We start from the raw sequence: 19,540 nt of genomic DNA on the forward strand, positions 1-19,540 counted from the left end.
AACACGGCATGTGCGAACGATGTAAAAACCTTTACAGTGATTAACAGGACACTTATAGGAAGCCTGTTAACATCTAGAATACTGTCATGGTCTCACTGTTTTGTCGTGTTGTATTGTTATGTTTCTTTGTTACTATTTGGATTTGGGTTTAGAATGTTGAATTTTGTGTTTGTGAAAGGTTTGGATTCTTCCTTTGACTCTTTTATGATTGTGGTATATTGTGAGTGTTAGTTTGTGTGTTTTTGAGCTTGATTTCTCATAATATCTCATAATTTGTCTAGTAAGGAGTTTGTGGTTCATGTTTTTGTTTTCACTAACAGTTGGTAGCAATTACTAGTTTTACACGCCTCTGTGTTTTCCTAGATCTAATTTTATTTCCTGCCTTTTCCTTCATTTGTGATTGCCAACTGCTCTGATTGTTTTCACCTGTAGATAGTTTCCTTCTGCATTCTGCTCTCACCTAAGTCATGTTACTCTAATTAGTGATTTGTCTATAAATAATCTTTTCTTTTCCTTTTCGTTTCAGGCCTGAAGCAAGTACATTACATCCAGAGTATCCTTCTGTTATCTGGACTCAGTTACACTAACAGTGGCAGTCACGAGAAGCAGTCATTACTGATGTATAAAGCAAGGTTTTGTGAAAAACTAAAATCTTTGATGCAATTTTGTCAGAAACACATCACAGTTCTGTTTTGTTCTAATCACATGTTGATAACACTACTAGAGACTAAAGGCTAGCTATATTCATGTCAAATAGGTATTTCTGAATCATTCTTTGGACCAGTATTTCGAACCTTTGTCAGCCCTGCTGACAATCCATGCAGATAGGGGCGGGAGTTTATTTTGTTGGGCACACCATGTGGCTAATAACATTATGTGGATCATACCATTATGTGAAAGAAGGAAGGGGAGCATATGCTCCAACGACAGCAAGTGTACTGGTGCAAGGGCAATCCCAAAAGTAAGGTTTTAGAAATACAAACAACCATTTATTTTGCATTATATTGACATCATTTTAAAGCTTGAAGACTTATTTATTTTTCTACATAATCGCCATTTTGATCGATGCATTTTTGTTGTCTCTTGTCTCTCATCAGTTCTTTCTCCTCTGTCCTGCACGATTCTCTGCTCATGCTTAGTCTCTGGTCTCCGTCATAACTGCCGTCTGTCTCCATACCACCTTTAATCTGGACACATGGACCCACCTTCTGGTTGGCTCTTCTGGCTGGCCCTTTCTTCACTGCTGCCTGCGCCACCAGAAGCACTAGGGCTGGTTGTGCTTTTCCTTGTTGTCTCTCTGTGTTAACCTGCAGATCAAATGTAGCCTCACCACCAAACATTATCTTGGCTCATCTGTGCCCGGAATGGCATCTATCACCTGTTACAATACTTCAACAAAAAAGAAAACACCTCTCTGACATAATTTTACAGCTATTTGTGATTGAGTTGACGCTCAGGATGGCAACGTAATGACAAGAGAAGTTCACGCTGTTAGTATTTCAGCCAGGGACTGAAAAACTTAGTTTAAAACTGTTTTACCTTGTGCACAGCGCAAAAGTGGGTCAATGCAATTACTCTGGCGACCTGTAACCTTGACACATTTACCTTCATCATTAGCTATTGGATGTCCTGATACTACTTCTTTTTGCTCATCTGTTTTCCACAAATTCTGACAATGTCATGGTCCGAGTGAGTGTCTGGTGCTTTTCTGCTGCCTGCTCTGTTTTCCCGGGACATCCACAAATCCTTGGCAGCTGGACTCATCAATCCCAACTCCTCTCTGGCAGGCGCTGGGTTTTTGTCTGTGTCCAAGAAGGACGGGACCCTTCGTCCCTTCATAGATTTCCAAGGGTTAAATAAAAAAACACCGCCACTCATTAACTCCACTTTTGAACCCATTCATGGTGCCACAGTTTTTACTAAACTAGATTTACAGAATGCCTATTACCTGGTCCGCATATCTGGGAGATGAATAGAAAATGACCTTCAACATACCACTAGGCCACTTTGAATATTTAGTCCTGCCCTTCAGCCTAACCAAAGCACCTACAATTTTCCAGGCCCTTGTAAACAAAGTCTGTCAGCTATCTATGGTAGTAATGGGCCACTTTTCTCCTCGTTATCCTTTAAGTTTTGACTCTCAACTTACCTTTCTTGTGTCCACAGCTTTTATCTCACCTCTCACCTTGTCCACAAACTGCTGCCACTAGGCAGAAACCCTACCACTGTCATCTCGCTTTGTGGTCAGGAGTTGGGCACTCTCTGCCTCCCCTCCACCTGCTCTGGAAACCTCAAACCTCAGGTTGGGAAAGCTTTCTCCTCTGCGCACCATGCAGCAAATCTGTTATTTTGTTACATTTTTGTTATATTATTGGCAGGGGTGCACATAAGTGGTCCGCAGGTGCGCATGTGCTGTCAAAATAAAAGACGCGCACCAGATAGTTGCAGCGCGCGTTTGCATACATAAGATTTTCTGGAGCAGGACAGACATTTGTTTAAAACAAAAAACGGGTGGATGAAGACATTTGTTTAAAACAAATGTCTGTGTGCAGTCTGTGCTCTGTGTTTACATGTTTTGTGCAGAATCTGTGCGGAATCTGTGTACCTGTTCTCATTTACTCTTTTAGCTGTTTGGTGGCAAAATACATTTATATTTAAAAATCAGTACAGGATTTAATGAATTGATATTGCTTTATTCCAGCTAAAATCGATTTTAATTGGAAAATCAATTTTTAAAATCCACCCCTTATTTGTAACTCTTTCACCAACAGCTACCTTCTTATTAGGAACTATGCTTTCAACATTCAGAATGATAAACAACTGGTCTTAGTCTGTCCTCCTTGCGTCTCATTTCATACAGCAGAAGCCTTACCCTCTCAGCACATCTAACACCTAAATGACTAACATCTGGGAAGTAATAGGTTAGTGTGGAAAACTCTGTGTCCCCATTTGGTCATATGTGTCTCCACATTTTGTCTATAATGCCACCATAATGCACTTGCAGTATGGTGGTGTCGATTAAACAGTAAACATAGGGTTCAGAGCTGCTTCTAAAGTGAAATTAATAGCAGACAAAATTATGAATATAGGAAAAGCATTTTCATTACCTCTCCTTACATCCTGCATGAAAATACTAGTTCCTTGTTTTAAATTAAATTGTGTCTGTGACACAAAAAGGACCCGAAGCACACAGGGTTGCAAGACAAGCATTTTTATTTGCACTGTTCCTGTGTTTCCAATGGGAGCAGCTTTTCAGCTGCCTATTGAACCTATTGAAAGGACAGCATGACCAGGTGTTGAAGAACAGCTGTGTGGGTAAGCCTGCTCCACCGCTCCCCTGCAGCTGAGCCACAAACTACACCCCACCACATACTCCCACCACCCGACTTAGAAAATCATTTCCCGGCATCTTTTAGGCACCAACACTGGGTGTGTTCAATACAAAATCGGGGTAGGTCAGGGTGCACCATGTGACCATCAGTTCTTATAAATTAGTCAAAGGTTTAGCATAGGCGCAGGGGTGTCGAACTCCAGGCCTCGAAGGCCGGTGTCCTGCAGGTTTTAGATCTCATCCTTTTTCAACACACCTGAATCAAATGATTAGTTCATTACCAGGCTTCTGGAGAACTTCAAGACATGTTGAGGAGGTAATTTAGCCATTTAAATGAGCTGTCTTGGATCAAGGACACATCTAAAACCTGCAGGATACCGGCCCTCGAGGCCTGGAGTTTGACACCTGTGGCATAGGGTGTCATCACAAGAGTGGGAAATCTTCTACAGAGTGAATTACTGCAACCGACCTGGCGTAGGTGAAAGATGGGTCCTGTCATGGTTTTGGGTGAGTCACAGTAAATTTCCACAGCCTCTGGGTGGAGCCCTTGTGGCTCCTCTTGAGACTCCCATGATGACAATCAGGTGGGAGCAGTATTAAGACCTGTGCTCTCAACCAGGCTTCGTTACATCGTCAGCTAACTCACGTTATTGTGTGGACTCTTGTTAAACCTGTTATTCACAGAAGTTATACTTACCTGGTTCTCCTGTTTTCTAGTTGGTTCATGGGTACATGCCACTTTACTACCTCACCATAGTCTTGTTTGGACGCTGATCTCTTGCATACTGCTGCTGCTGGTAAAACCCTTGCTGCTACTAACTGCTCCCGCCTGCCTGCCTCCCAGCACAACAGCTTGGAATCTTGGACCCCCCCCTACACCTCTGTTTCTTCCTTTCCCCCTCCTGCTGCTCTCCACCTGCAAACAATAAGGCATCACAGCTCATTCTCTGGAGTCTAAGGAGCTTGGAAAGAAAAGCGTCTGGACTCATTTAAGTTGCTAGAAGAAACATGTCCCCTTTTGAATTATGAACTGCTGATGACTCTATTTACTATTTATTCATTGACAGTATTTAATTTATTCCTGTCAAAGTTACCTTCCCCGGAACATCTATTCTATTTCTTCTATTTTTTGAGGATTTACTTCTTTCTTTAATAATGTAATAATCTTTCTTTCATTAATTTCCCTCACATCCTCTTTCAAATTGTTTCACTTTCGCACATGGTGATTGTGACCATTGTGACCCCACCATAAAGCATTATGTCAGGTTAAATATAAGAGTTATAAAAGGCCTGAAAACACTGATTCTCGGTTGTCTCTTTTTGCTTTATTTCATTCATTTCTGTCATTCATTTAATGAAGGACTGTGTCCTGAGTAGGATCAGCCTTGCTGTTGCTTCGTTCGAGGCTTATGTTTTTCCCTTCTAACTTTTGATGAATGCTTATATAAAATGTCTATATAACCAATGTCACAGCCACACTCACAATAACAGTAAAAACAATGGGAGTCTAAATCCTCCAAACCATATTTTTTATTATAAAATAAAAAATCTTGGAGTCCACCAAAATTCTAAACAGCCCTTATCTTGCAAGTATTGCAGACTGTTTTCTAGAAACAAAGGCCGAGGGTCCATGTCACTCTCAGTGACTGACCTATAACCCCGAAGTCTTCCTCTGCAAGCTGTGCAGCTGACTGCTTACCCCAAACAACAATAAGTGCTGTGACCTCACTACGGGTGTGCACCTGGCAGATGTCCTCTTGACCCTGCTGTTCTTCTATTTTTCTCTCTCTTTTTTCTATTCACATTTAAACCATACCTCAACCTTTCACAGAGCTTCCCACAACACCATCACTTGTGCGTGGCTTCTACAATTACACAACTTTCCATTGCAACTTCCTACTAGTGATCACAACCACATACACTTCCTCTTACAAAGCTCTTTACCATTAAACAGGATACTTGTAAAAATGAACCATGTATAATATAAATGGTCTTTTAAACTTATTAAAAACATTGTACTCCTTTTAAAGTGAATTCTAAAATTTAAATAATAAATACTAAATACATTAACCATTATTATTTTAACATGGATTTCAACCTCTTTAATATTTCAACACATTTAAATAAATGACAGTATCAAACTGGTTACAAAGAAATAATCTGATTAATTGAAATAAATAAACTAGTTGAAGAAAAACAGGTTCACCGTGAATGCTTGAATTTTACATTGTCTTCTGTGAAGCAGGTCTGATGTTGACATGCATCTACAGTTTGATCTATTAGAAGCATTATCATCATCTCAAATCTGAGCTGCCATTAATTTTTCATTACTAAGGCTGATAACTAATGGCCTTCCCTTTGTAGTGATTATTAATATTCTGAACACCAATAAATAATGTGTAATTTCTGGACTTATAACTCCCATGTATTTTTGTGATGTTAAGTTCAGCAAGGTGCAAATGTGGAGGTTCAACTCTTCATTTCACTGCAGAGCTCCTTTATATTGTTCATATATCCATGCTGGACAGAGTGTAAATACTGAGGCTAAATGTTCTTTATAGAAAAATAAAGGCAACCTGCATGTGTCTCTCTAACCAATCAGAGAGCTCCTTACATCGTATGGCGTGGCTAATTTGCATTGCGTTTTCAACAACCAGAAGAGTCACAGGACTGCTAAATGGGATAACTAACCTGATAGTTAATCTGTTAGCTAATCCAAGAGCTAATCCTATAGTTAATCCCTAAATAAATCAATTTACTAATATAATAGCTAATCTCTGAGCTTAATGGAAAGAGAAATGTAGTGAGGAAATGATTTGAAACTGAGGGAAATAAAATCACAATTTTAAATAGTTTTGTGTCTATAGGCAGAGAAGGAGTGGCTACAAGTGGGCTGCCATTTATTTTTGGTAACCATTTTATCATGTTTCTGGATAAATTAGAGAGGTAAGACTATGTCTGAATTTGTTGAAGCCAAGTTTTGTTTTGTTTTCTTTGGCCTCAGCTCACTCTGTGGAATTAATCCTCCTAAATGTGTACATTTTTAGTATAATAAATAAAATAAGGTAATAACAAGCTAGTAGCTAAAGCTAAAAGCCCCACTGCTCTTTCACACATTAATCTCAACTTCTCTCAATCCAGTTAAATTTAAAACGTATTCTTCTTGTTATATCTTTAGTAAATAAGACTTTTATTATTGATGGCATCATTGTTAGTATAAAACCTGGATCCTGTAATCTGCAATTTGATGCTACTGAGGAAAAATAACTTGGCTCCATTAGTAATTAATAATAGAAACCTGTGGAGAGCCATATCTAATCCTTTTTTCTTAGAAAATATTTGAAAAACATACGGTTACATTGTAGCCTTGGTTCTCTGAGTGAGAGACTGGGTCTCCATTCCGTTACATATTCCATATGTACGTGGTATGACCCCCTCTTGGTCGTGGCATTTGGATACTTTTTTAAGACACTCCAGCTAGGCCGGCCACAACCCACAGCTTATGTATAAAACAGCTGTGCAAACGTGACACCGGTGATCAACCTGAAGGTGGAGAGATAGTTTCTCACTCAAAGAACCAAGGCTACTATGTAACCGTACATTCTCTATCATATCGAGACTATCTCTTCACTCCATTACATATTCCATATGTACGGGATAACTCTGTAAGACACCCTGCGAGCAGACAGTGCAACCGAACCCAGAGTGAATGTACCAACTTGTACATATATACACACCACGCCGGTAATGGCCTCACCAGATGCAAATTCCGAGCTGGGGTGGCGGAGGCAACAGTCTGCAAATGCAAGACTGGTCTGAGCGAGTCCCGCAAGACGCAAGGACCGCAACAGAGCGGCCGCTCAGGGACAGCCCGAGAGCCGCCAGGCCGACCGCCAGGAAGCGTAGCACACCAAGCTACCAATTTGGGCCATGCAAACCCGTGTCATGCCTGCAGTAGCGCAGCCGCCTAAAGTGGAAGGCCGCGGTAGGGAGGTCACCCAAAGGGTCCATCCCCAGAGCTGCAAACCACCCCGTGCTGTCCACAGACTGGGAATGGGGCTGGTGGCTGAGCCCGCTGAAAGGCCAAGTAGGGACTCAACACCAAGGTCCGCCCCAGGGTCAAGCAGCTGCTACGCACTGTCTTCAGACAGGGGAGCAGCAAGACTGAACTCGAACAAGACACTCGTGCACAGCCAGGAACGTGGCCCAGAGTGATGCTCCCGAAAGGGAGCCCGTGCTGCAGGCTGGAGAACACTCACTCGCCGGGTGATGTATCAGACACAGCAAGGTCCGACTGGAGTGCAAACCGGCGAACCACGGGCAATACGCCAGGGGAACACAGCCTGCAGCAGCAGCTCGCCCACTGAAGAGGATGACCAAGGTAGGGATGCGGCCCAAGGGCCCATCCCAGAGCCGAGCAGCCAACCTGTGCCATCAGCAGACAGGGGAGGGGTCTGGTGGCCCAGTCCACTGAGAGTGGAGGGCCCAAGTGGGGATGCGACCCAAAGGCCTGTCACCAGGGCCAAGCAGCCAGGAAGTTACAGCTCACTGAGTGAGCCCCTACTGGCCACGTATACCCACGGCACATGGGCAATACGCAAGACAGGGAGCCAACACTGCAAGCTGGAGAACACTCACTCGCCGGCTGACGTATCAGACATAGCGAGGTCCAACTGGTACGTAAACTGGCGAACCGCAGGCAATACGCCAGGGGAACACAGTCTGCAGCAGCACAGCCACTGAAGTAGAGCGCCGAGCCAGAGTTGCGAACTCAAGGTCCATCCCCAGCGCCCAGCAGCCACTCCACACTGTTCGCAGACAGGGGAGCAGCAAGAGTGAACTTGAATAAGACACCAGGGCAGCCAGGAAGCTCAGCACACTGAGGGGGCCCATGCCAGGTTAACAAACTGGTGACTCGCAGGCAATTCACTGGACAAGGAGTCGGCACTGCAGGCCGGAGAACACTCACTCTCGGGCTGTTTAGACACATCGAGATCCGATTGGCGTGCAAACCGGCAAACCGTGGGCAATATGTCAGGGGAACAAAGCCTGCAGCAACCACAGCCGCTCGGCCGCTAAGTGGAGGGCTGAGCCAGGGACGTGACCCAAAGGCCCGGCCCCAGAGCCGAGCAGCCACTTCGCACTGGCCACGGACAGGGGAGCAGCAAGAGCGAACTCTGGAACGAGACAACTGTGGGGAGCCAGGGAGTGTCAGCTCAGTGAGCGTCCTCTGCTGGCCACGTAAACCCGCAACACATGGACAATAAGCTAGAAAGAGAGCCAGAGCTACAGGCTGGACAACTCGCTACCGCCGGCTGAGGTGTCAGATGCAGCGAGGCCCGACTGGCGTATAAACCGGTGAACCGTGGCCAATACGCCAGGGGAACATAGCCTGTAGCAGCAGCTCACAAGTAGGCCTGACTCAAAGGATGTCAGGAGTAAGGTGGGTGGCTGGAGCACAGCTGAGTCTCGGCTCCAGGTCCTCCCCGCCGCCCCTATGTACGGCCACCTGCAAAAAGCCTCAAGATGGGGCCGGAGATCTCCTGGGTCCCAAGTTGGAGTCCCGGGGGCAGAAGCTCTGGGCCCCCCGCCCACTCTGGCCATTTGCCTATGGAGCCCCCTTGACATCTCCTTAGCCGCACGGCGAGGTGGTTGTAGGGTCAACCAGCAGCCACATCAGGCAGTCCCAGTCACCAGACCAGAACCGGGACTGTGACACCCAGAGGTGGTGACGTGCCACCCAGAATGAGGCTAAGGAGCAGCCAGTAGCTATGCTGTGCTCCTTCAGGACCGAGGCCAGGTGTGAGGAAGCAGCCTATTAACTTAACTCTGATAACTCTTTGGACTGTAAGAGGAAGCCAAAGGATTCACTGTGAGGCAGCAGTGCTAACCACGGTACTGCCCCGCCACCTCCATCATAAAAATTAACTAAATAAAATAAAATGATATTGCACTTATCTTTATGGTAAATTGAAAGGACTAAAATGGTAAAATTTCACTAAAATTCTTTTTACTCTAACAGACCTGAAATGAAATCACATAATACTACAAAATAGTAGTTTTGTTGGTGAATATCCATCCACCCATCCATCCATCCATCCATTTTCTTCCTCTTATCCGGGGCCGAGTCACGGGGGCAGCAGCCCAAGCAGAGAAGCCCAGACCTCCCTCTCCCCAGCCACCTCCTCTAGCTTGTCCGGGGAAACACCAAGGCGTTCCCAGGCCAGCCGAGAGATATAGTCTCTCCAGCGTGTCCTGGGTCTGCCCCGTGGCCTCCTCCCAGTGGGACATGCCCGGAAAACCTCACCCAGGAGGCGCCCAGGGGGCATCCTTGTCAGATGCCCGAACCACCTCAACTGGCTCCTTTTGATGTGGAGGAGCAGCAGCTCTACTATGAGCCCCTCCCGAATGGCCGAACTTCTCACCCTATCTCTAAGGGAGAGGCCAGCCACCCTTCGGAGGAAGCCCATTTCCGCCACTTGTATTCGCGATCTCGTTCTTTCAGTTACTAACCACAGCTGGTGACCATAGGGTGAGGGTAGGGGCGTAGATTGACCGGTAAATTGAAAGCTTCGCTTTTACACTCAGCTCTCTCTTCACCACAACAGACCGGTACAGCGTCCGCATTATTGCAGCCGCTGCACCAATCCTTCTGTTGATCTCCCGCTCCCTTCTCCCATCACTCGTGAACAAGACCCCGAGATACTTAAACTCCTCCAGGGTCTCGTCCCTGACCCGGAGTGGGCACTCCACCCTTTTCTGGCTGAGGACCATGGCCTCAGATTTGAAGGTGCTGATTCTCATTCCCACCGCTTCACACTCGGCTGCGAATCGTTCCAAGGCAAGCTGATGAAGCCAACAGGACCAAATCATCTGCAAAAAGTAGAGATGAGATCCTAAGACCACTGAAGTGAAGGCCTTCTGCCACTTGGCTGCGCCTAGAAATTCTGTCCATAAAAATTATGAACAGAATCGGTGACAAAGGGCAGCCCTGGCAGAGCCTATCACCCACCAGGAACAAGTCCGACTTATTGCAGGCTATGCTGACCAAGCTCTTGCAACGGTCGTATAAGGACTGAATGGCCCATAGCAATGGGCCAGTCACCCCATACTCCCGGAGCACCTCCCACAGGAGCCCCCGAGGGACAAGGTCGAATGCCTTCACCAGGTCCACAAAACACATGTAGACTGGTTGGGCAAATTCCCATGCGCCCTCGAGTATCCTTGAGAGGATAAAGAGCTGGTCCAGTGTTCCACGACCAGGACAAAAAAACGTATTGTTCCTCCTGTATCTGAGGTTCGACTAACGGACAGACTCTCATCTCCAGCACCCTGGCATAGACTTTCCCAGGGAGGCTGAGGAGTGTGATTCCTCTGTAGTTGGAACACACCCTCTGGTCCCCTTTCTTAAAGATGGGGACCACCACCCCGGCCTGCCAGTCCAGGGCTACTGCCCCTGATCTTCACGCAACATTGCAGAGATGTGTCAACCAAGACAGCCCTACAACATCCAGAGCCTTCAGGAACTCAGGGTGGACCTCGTCCACCCCAGGGACACTGCCACCAAGGAGTTGTTTTACTGCCTCAGTGACCTCGCCCCCAGAGATTGGCGGGTCATCCCCTTCGTCCCCAGACTCTGCTTCCGCCACTTAAGACGTGCCAGTGGGATTGAGGAGATCCTCGAAGTATTCCTTCTACCGCCTGACCATTTTCTCAGTCGAAGTCAGCAGCACTCCACCCGCACTATACACAGTGCGGGTAGAACACCGCTTTCCCCACCTGAGTTGGCTGACGGTTTGCCAGAATCTCTTCGAGGCAGTCTGAAAGTCTTTTTCCATGGCCTCTCCGAACTCCTCCCACACCTGAGTTTTTGCTTCCGCCACCACTCGCGTCGCATTCCACTTGGCCTGTCGGTACCTATCAGCTGCCTTCGGAGTCCCACAGGCTAACCAAGCCTGGTAGGACTCCTTCTTCAGCCTGGTGGCTCCCCCCACCTCTGGTGTCCACCATTTGGTTAGGGGATTACCACCACGACAGGTAACAACTACCTTGTGGCCCCAGCTCAGTGCAGTGGCTTCAGTAATGGAGGTGATGAACATGGTCCATTCGGACTCAATGTCCCCAGTCTCCGCCGGAATGCTGTTGAAGCTCTGCCGGAGGTGTGAGTTGAAGATCTCGCAGATCGGGGCCTCTGCTAGACGTTCCCAGCACACCCTCACTGTACGTTTGGGTGCGCCAGGTCTGTCCAGCGTCCTCCCTCGCCACCTGATCCAACCCACCACCAGGTGGTGATCAGTTGACAGCTCAGCCCCTCTCTTTACCCGAGTGTCCAAAACATATGGTCTCAGGTCTGCTGATACTATTGCAAAATCGATCATCGACCTCTGGCCTCGAGTGTCCTGGTGCCACGTGCACTTATGGACAGTCTTATGTTCGAACATGTTGTTCGTTATGGCCAAACTGTGGTTTGCACAGAAGTCCAATAACAAAACACCACCCGGGTTCAGATCTGGGAGGCTGTTCCTCCCAATCGCGCCCTTCCAGGTCTCACTGTTGTTGCCCACTTGAGCATTGAAGTCTCCCAGTAGGACAATAGAGTCCCCAGGGGGAGCACCCTCCAATGCCCCACCCAGGGACTCCAAGAAGGCTGGGTACTCTGAACTGCCACTCAGCGCATAAGCACAGATGACAGTCAGGACCCATTCCCTGACCCGAAGGCAAAGGAAACAAACCCTCTCGTCCACTGGAAGAAATCCCAACATACCAGCAGCAAGCCAAGGGGATACCAAGATACCCACCCCAGCCCGACGCCTCTCACCAGGGGCAAATCCAGACTGAGACACAGTCCAGCCCCTCTCCAAGAGACTGGTTCCAGAGACTAGGCCATGCATTGAGGTGAGCCCGATTATATCTAGCCAGTAACCTCACCCACTAGCTCAGGCTCCTTACCCACCAGAGAGGTGACATTCCATGTCCCAATTGCCAGTCTTGGTAGCCGGGAATCGGTCCGCCAGGACCTCCGCTCCTGGCCGCTGCCCAACTCACATTGCACCGGACCCCTACGGTGCCTCCAGCGGGTGGTGGACCTGCACGAAGGGCCCATGTCCCTTTTTCTGGCTGTGCCCGGCCGGGCCGCATAGACTAAGGCCTGGCCACCAGACGCTTGCCCTCGGGCACCTCGGCAAACGATTTGCTGGGGGTCCGCTGTTGTCGCCGGCTTTAGTGAACCTTGATCTCCCGGTCAGCTATCGAGCTGGTGGGTAACAGAAATTTCCGAAAACGTCAGAGCACTTTTGCAAATATTAGATATCTTGATAAACTGAGCAAATATTTGAAGTTTACATAGCTACATTCTCACCTGAAAATATCTTAAAAGTTTATTTTGTGACCCAGAAAGAGTAATTTTAAAACTAAGTAGCTGTCGCCAATCCTGGAAACTGAAATTGGCCGGGCCGCGCTATGAATTCTTGGATAGGTTGGGCCCATACATGTCAACCCTCCCGATTTTTCCGGGAGAATCCTGAATTTCAGTGCCCCTCCCGAAAATTTCCCAGAGCCACCATTCTCTCGAATTTCTCCTGATTTCCACCCGGACAACAAAATTGGTAAAGCATCCTTAGCCCTCTGGGGTCCAGGGTATAATTGGGTGTTTTTGACTACTTTTGATTTTACCTCTATATTTCACCTTTAAAAATGGTTTATTTTGCCTTGTTTCATAACATTATTTTCAGCACAACCTCAAATATCTGACATTGTAGTTATTTTTTCATTTTGACATACTATATTAGCACAATTGATCTAAACTCAGAAAAAAAATTAAAATCCGAGTAGAAAAAAGTTATATTTTTTACTGTAAAAACCACAAACATGTTTAACGAATCATTTTCATAACTTGAAATGCAAATAGGAATTATACATTTCACAAGTTTTGCAAACAACAAAGTTATATGGTACTATTTACCTAAAAATCAAGCCAAGGCCTCAGGCGTTTTTTATATAACCATTTAAAACTATTTACAGAACAATTAGGTGTGCTGCATCAAATAAGAAGGCACACAAAGTATTTGTGCCACTCCAAAAAAATAGTTTCTGTCCACTATAAGATAGAGGAGAACACCACAGGCCTAAAATCTGCAGGTTTGACAGCAGGAGGTGGATCAGTCGTGTTTTCCACGTGGAGACAGCGTTTACACTGCAATCTGCCTTTGGTGGCTTTTTTGGAGGAAATGAGACATTCACTAGCATAACTGACACACAAAACAAAACAATGACTACACAACACACTAACTATAGCCTCCAAACGCGCTAAATGCCACTAATGTCTCACATGTGCTCTCCCTTTCTTTTGCTCGCTTTCTCACTCCTAAAACTTCCCCCTCTTCCTAAACAACCAAGTGCCACATGTTGCCATATCATTTTTTGATTGGTTGACATGGTACACTTTAACACCAATAGGGAAGGGGTGTTTTTTCTTTTTCTTTTCTCACTCGCAAGCGGAGAGTGTTTGGTAGCGCTGTCCTTAGAAAACGCCTTTTTTACCGTTTCTTCCCGCTGGAAACACGACTGTTTGTTTGTTTGTTTTTTAAAGTGTGTATTTTTTATCATAACACTGGTTTTACATGGGATATCGACACAATATAAAAATTGTGTAATAACACACAAAGGGTCAGAGAAGCACAAGGCTGCGGCAATGCAGCACCCATCACAGCCCAGTATTTTGGGCCATCTTGCCAAAGGGAGACCCAAGAGTGTTATTTATGCCGAGATAAAGATGGCTATGCTGTTAGCTACAAGCAACGTCACATTCACGTTTGCAGATGTTTTCAACAAATCCATGAAGGATATGTTTCCGGATTCGGAGATCGCTCACCAGAACACAAATGGCAGAACAAAGGCTACTCAAATAGTGAAAGGTGAGTGTATATAAAATATTGTTTTGTAAGAGTTAGGGTTGTCATTAATTATTGTGAGTAAGCAGCAAGTGCAGTACAGTTATTAGAAAAACTGTGTGTTCATTTCTGTGTACTTTGATAGCCTTTGCCCCAGAATTGGACAAGGAGGTGATTAAACTGTGCCAAAACCAACCCTTTGGTCTGATGTGTGATGAAAGCACAAGCAGAAACACAGATAAAGTATGTATTTTGTATTTACACTTCTCTTATAAAGTAATTTTTGGCTGTCGTTAGTGGACAGTTAAAGGAGTTTGTGATATTGGCCAGCGTTTTGTGTCCAAAAACGCAGGAGGTGGTGACGAGGTTTCTGCACATGTCAGTTTGCAACGTTGGCACAGCACAGAACCTCTTTGAGTCTCTGAACAGAGTGCTAAGGTAAATGTAAAGTCACTAATGTCCATGTAAATACCTCACAATATGCTAGGAGACAGACCACTAATAAGTAATGTTGTACTTTGTTTATTCCTAGTGACAGAAAAATTGACTGGAGAAACATTGTGGCAGTCTCATGAAGGGGAAGCACAATTCTGTTGTCAGCAGAATCAAAGACATTCAGCCATGTATCTGTCATCTGGTCCAGCTGGCCACAGGATGTGGCATTAGGGCTCTGTGCCAGCCTATTGAATACATCCTCAGCAGAATAGATGCTCATTTTGACATCAGGTAAGCATATTGATATGCTCCATGTTACACTTGAACATAAGTTAAAAGAGAGCCTCTGTGCCACAATTTGACAGTTATTGGATATCATTTTTGGTTTCCTGGCTTTTCATTATTTAACAATTTATTTCCTGATTTTATTTTATTATTATATTTTTAACCTTTCTCAACTTTATTACCAAACGTGCTGAAATCTTCAAAGAGTTTGTGGAGTTCACAGACTCAGAGACTCTGAAGGCACTCCAACACTTTGCAACCAGGTGGCTCAGCTTGCTGACTTGCATAAACTGGGTGCTCAACCAGTGGAATGCACTGCAGGCATATTTTGCCAATCATGATGATGTGGAGAAGCCATCAAGGGGAAAATGCTGACAGAGCATTTAACCAGCAAGAAGACAAAGTTCTTCTTCCTCTTCCTCTCCCAGGTTCTGAAACCACTGGCAGAGTTCAATGTTATGTTTCAGGTCAGCCAGCCTATCAAAGGATAAACTTAAATAATTATGATAATAAATAATGCTGTTCTCATAATTTTTCATAACTGATAATTCATCATGTGTTTCTAGTCTGGGGGAGTGTTGGTCCATAGGCTACACAAGGAGATGACCAGCCTAGTGAAAAGATTCATGGGAAGATTTCTCCCTTCCAGCCTTATTGCTGATGTTCCACTGAAGGATATCAAGTTCAAGGATGCCAGCCTACAGTTGCCAGACAAAGAACTCATACTTGGAGTAGCTGCACAAAGCCTCTTGGAGGACAACATGGATGAACTTTCCTCTTCTGTCCCAATGATGATTAGGTAACCATTATGATTATTGTGGAAGATTCCAGACTCTGGTGCATTTGTTGAAATAAGCTTACCTCCTAAGAGCTGACTGATAATCCATCATAGAATGCCTGTAATCTTTGATCCAATCATGTGTCACGGGGCAGTGAGAGACTTCTTTGTAGCATGTACCGCAAAGATTCTATTGGTTCTAAGGTTCTATTGAACCATCACTACCATCTGTTGCACAGGTACGGGACAGCTATTGAATTTAACTTATTTTGTCCAATAAATAAAGACTGTAAATTTCAAGTTTTATGTGCGTATATGTATATGACCCCCCTCCCTCCCTCCACAAACAGCCCTTTTGAATGTCTCCCTAATTCTGAGGTCTCAAGGTTGGTGAGTATGGTTGGGCCACAAAGGATACACCCGACCCATCCTCTAATCCGGGGGAAATGAAGGACGCATTTGTTGGCTGTATTTGGAAGAGTCTTTTAATTTGGACAGCCTTCGCCCCTGGCTGGGATGTAATTGGTCTACAAATGCGACCTCCGAAGGATGCGGCCCCTGAGTTTGGACACACCTTTAGTCTCTGTGTTTGTACGTCCTGTTTTATTTTGACAGTCTGTTTCCCCTGTCTTGTCAGTCCCATTAGTGTCAGCTGTGTTCCCACCTGTGACCTGTTCCCTCATTATCTTTCTGTGTATATATTGTCTGCATTTCCCTCTGTCCTCTGTTGCGTTCTCCCTCATACTTGTCGTCCCTTGCAGTCTGATTGAAGGTTTAATTTTCTGAGTTTTGTTATTCATATTAATTTGTACTTTATTTTAGTTTAATAAAAAATCTGTTAGCTTATTTTCCCTTGTCCTGTGCTTGGATCCTCACTTTGCCATTAAATCACATTCCTTTAACACAGGGCTCTAGACTAACTTTTTGACATGGGCGCACCGGTGCGCCTAACTTTAAAAATTTAGGCGTACTGGCACAAAAGTTAGGCGCACTCAAATTTTTCAACCGCATCGCTTAACACCGCAGTTTTACATGTGCACTTTCTTTGGGGGGAAGTCCATACAGACAATATTCATTTCTAAATTATTAACTAACAAACTTGTGATTAAATTGCTTTGTCAATATTGTAGAAAATGTTAAACTTAATCATCATCTTGGCTCCTCTGACGACCTGTTTGCTGCTGCCTGCTGCTGAAAGGCAGTGGGGAGAGGGGAAACTTGGGCAGTGCATTTATTGCAGCATATAATGTGTTTTCTGGATACACTGCTGTTTTTTCAGCATTCAAAGATTGATGGCACTGTGTCAGAGCACTGGCTATGAATTTCAGACGGATCAGTCTTTAACTTAACACAAAAGTTATCAATAGTTCTTTTCATCTTTTCTTATTACCCACAGCTACATCCACTTCTGTCAGGCCTAGGCTGCTCACTAGGGCTGGGTATCATCACTGATTTCTATAATCCATTCGATTCTGGTTCTCAAAGTCCTGATTCGATTCAATTTAGCCTCAGACAGTCAGAAATATTATAATTCTGATCATTTATCAGTACTGATACACATGAGACTTCATCAGAATTGTGAACATCACAGTAGGTACCTTTGTGTCAAAGTAACTGAGGATAAAACACAGAAAAACATGAAGGAGATTTTCCTGGTCTGGCTTTTTATAGCAGATAACCTTAAAAATATTCTGCAATTTTGCATAATTTTAAAAAGTTTAAATTTCTTCAGTATTGAACAGCAGAAATTAGGCTTTCTTGTCCGAGGTCATTTAAGTGAAGAAAGAAAAGAAAAACACAGCACTGTAAACAACGGTAGACTGGTGGGTAATAAGCGAATGAATAATGCAGAAAACAGAGATTTGAGACGGGAAACTGTTCTTGAAGTACACTGAGAGAGAGAGAGAGAGAGAGAGAGAGAGAGAGCTGTGCATGAAGTGTGATTTTTATCGTGGTGGAAGCAAAACAGCAAAACTCAGAGGGAATTCATGACGACATTGATCAAATGTGAAGCATAGTTTGCTGCTTCTTTTGCTGCTGGCTCGGCGAATTTTGGTTGGAGAGACAAAACCTGCAGCTCAGAATCTAGCGCAAAAAAGACGGAAACACAGAGCAGACCCGACGCATCAGAATCGCTAAGCTCCGACAGCGTGTCCGTGTTCGGGCCGTGGGGTGAGAAGCCGAGAAAGACAAAGCTGATTCTGATGCGTCGGGTCCGCTCTGTGTTTACGTCTTTGTGTGGAATCCGTTAATGAATTGATATGGCTTTATTCAAGCTACTCACCTCTCTCTTCCACCTGCACTTTCAACTGGACCACGGCCAATCAGAGAGGTCCCGCCCCTGACTATCTCTGATTGGTTTAGTCCACGATAGGGGCATAATGTGTGTCTGTTGTTGACCACACGGAGAGTTGCAGAGAATTTTTTTTTTTTTTTTTTTTGTTATCCGAAAATATTTGGTCGCACCGGTGCGACCAAATATTTTTTTTTAGTCGCACCACTGAAAAATTTGGTCGCATATGCACTCTAGAGCACTCTAGAGCCCTGCTTTAACATCAAATGCTGCATTAAAGGGGACATGAAACGCTAGATATATAAAGGCTAATTTACATCATGTAGATGTAACATAGATGTAACACTGTCTATGAAGCTGGATTTAAGAAATAAATGCTTAAAGTAAGTTTTAACCCTTTAAACCCTAACCCGTCATCGGTGACAGTTAGCATTTTTAGCAAGGGTGGGCAACTACAGGCCTCGAGGGCCAGTGTCTTGCAGGTTTTAGATCTCACCCTGGGTCAACACACCTAAATCAAATGATTAGTTCATTACCAGGCCTCTGGAGAACTTCAAGATATGTTCAGGAGGTAATTTAGCCATTTAAATCAGCTGTGTTAGATCAAGGATACATCTAAAACCTGCAGGACACTGGCCCTTGAAGCCTGGAGTTGCCCACCCCTGGTTTAAAGGGTAAATTAGATTAGGGTTTAAAGGAAAAAACATGTTTAGCTCCATCTTATATCAATACGAACGTGACATCATGCAGTGTTGCAAACTATAATTAGGGAGTTTTCAGACCCCTTTACCGACTTTTTTTCTAAGCGACTAGCAAAAAAATCTGCTGACTTTTTCTGGTGTTATTGGAGACTTAAGACTTTTTGACGTGAAAGCATGTATCGCTCTTACTCTCAACAAGCAGCAGGTGCTGCCGTGGGTACCTCGCCCATTCCAAAGTGCTCACAGGTGGCAGATGGTCCTCACGCAGCAGTTGCCCCCAGCTGATGTCAGAGCAGATGTTCACCCCAGGAGATGTTCATCCAATGTTTAGCCCATTTCAAAATGAACAGGACAAAGTACACAGAAATGATTAATGGTTTTTTGGCACCATACTTTCTGAAAAAGTTGGTTGCAGATGTGAGTGATCAGCGTTTCAGCTTCCTCCTCGATGAGTCCGCAGATACAAGTGTTTCTAAGTACCTGGGGGTTGTCATAAGGTACTTTAGTGACACCAAGCAGACAATTGTGTCCACTTTTCTAGGTCTTGTTCAGTTGGAGGGAGGAGATGCCAGATCTATAGCTTGTGTTGTTGTGGCTTTCCTCGAGAAGTGTTGCCTTAATGAAAAAAAAAAAAACTCTTGGGGATAGGGGACTGACAATGCATCTGTGATGACAGGGAATAACAATGGGGGCCATAAAGTGTTGAAGGAGGAGTATGGCCTCAAAGATCTTGTTCTTATTCGTGTATACCATAGTGTGGAGTACTTGGTACAAGAGACGTATAATTGGTTTTCAGTGTCTCCAAAGTGGAGGGAAGCCTATAAGGCC

Source organism: Oreochromis aureus, linkage group 22, assembly GCF_013358895.1.
Source record: "Oreochromis aureus strain Israel breed Guangdong linkage group 22, ZZ_aureus, whole genome shotgun sequence".
In the NCBI taxonomy this organism is placed as follows: Eukaryota; Metazoa; Chordata; class Actinopteri; order Cichliformes; family Cichlidae; genus Oreochromis; species Oreochromis aureus.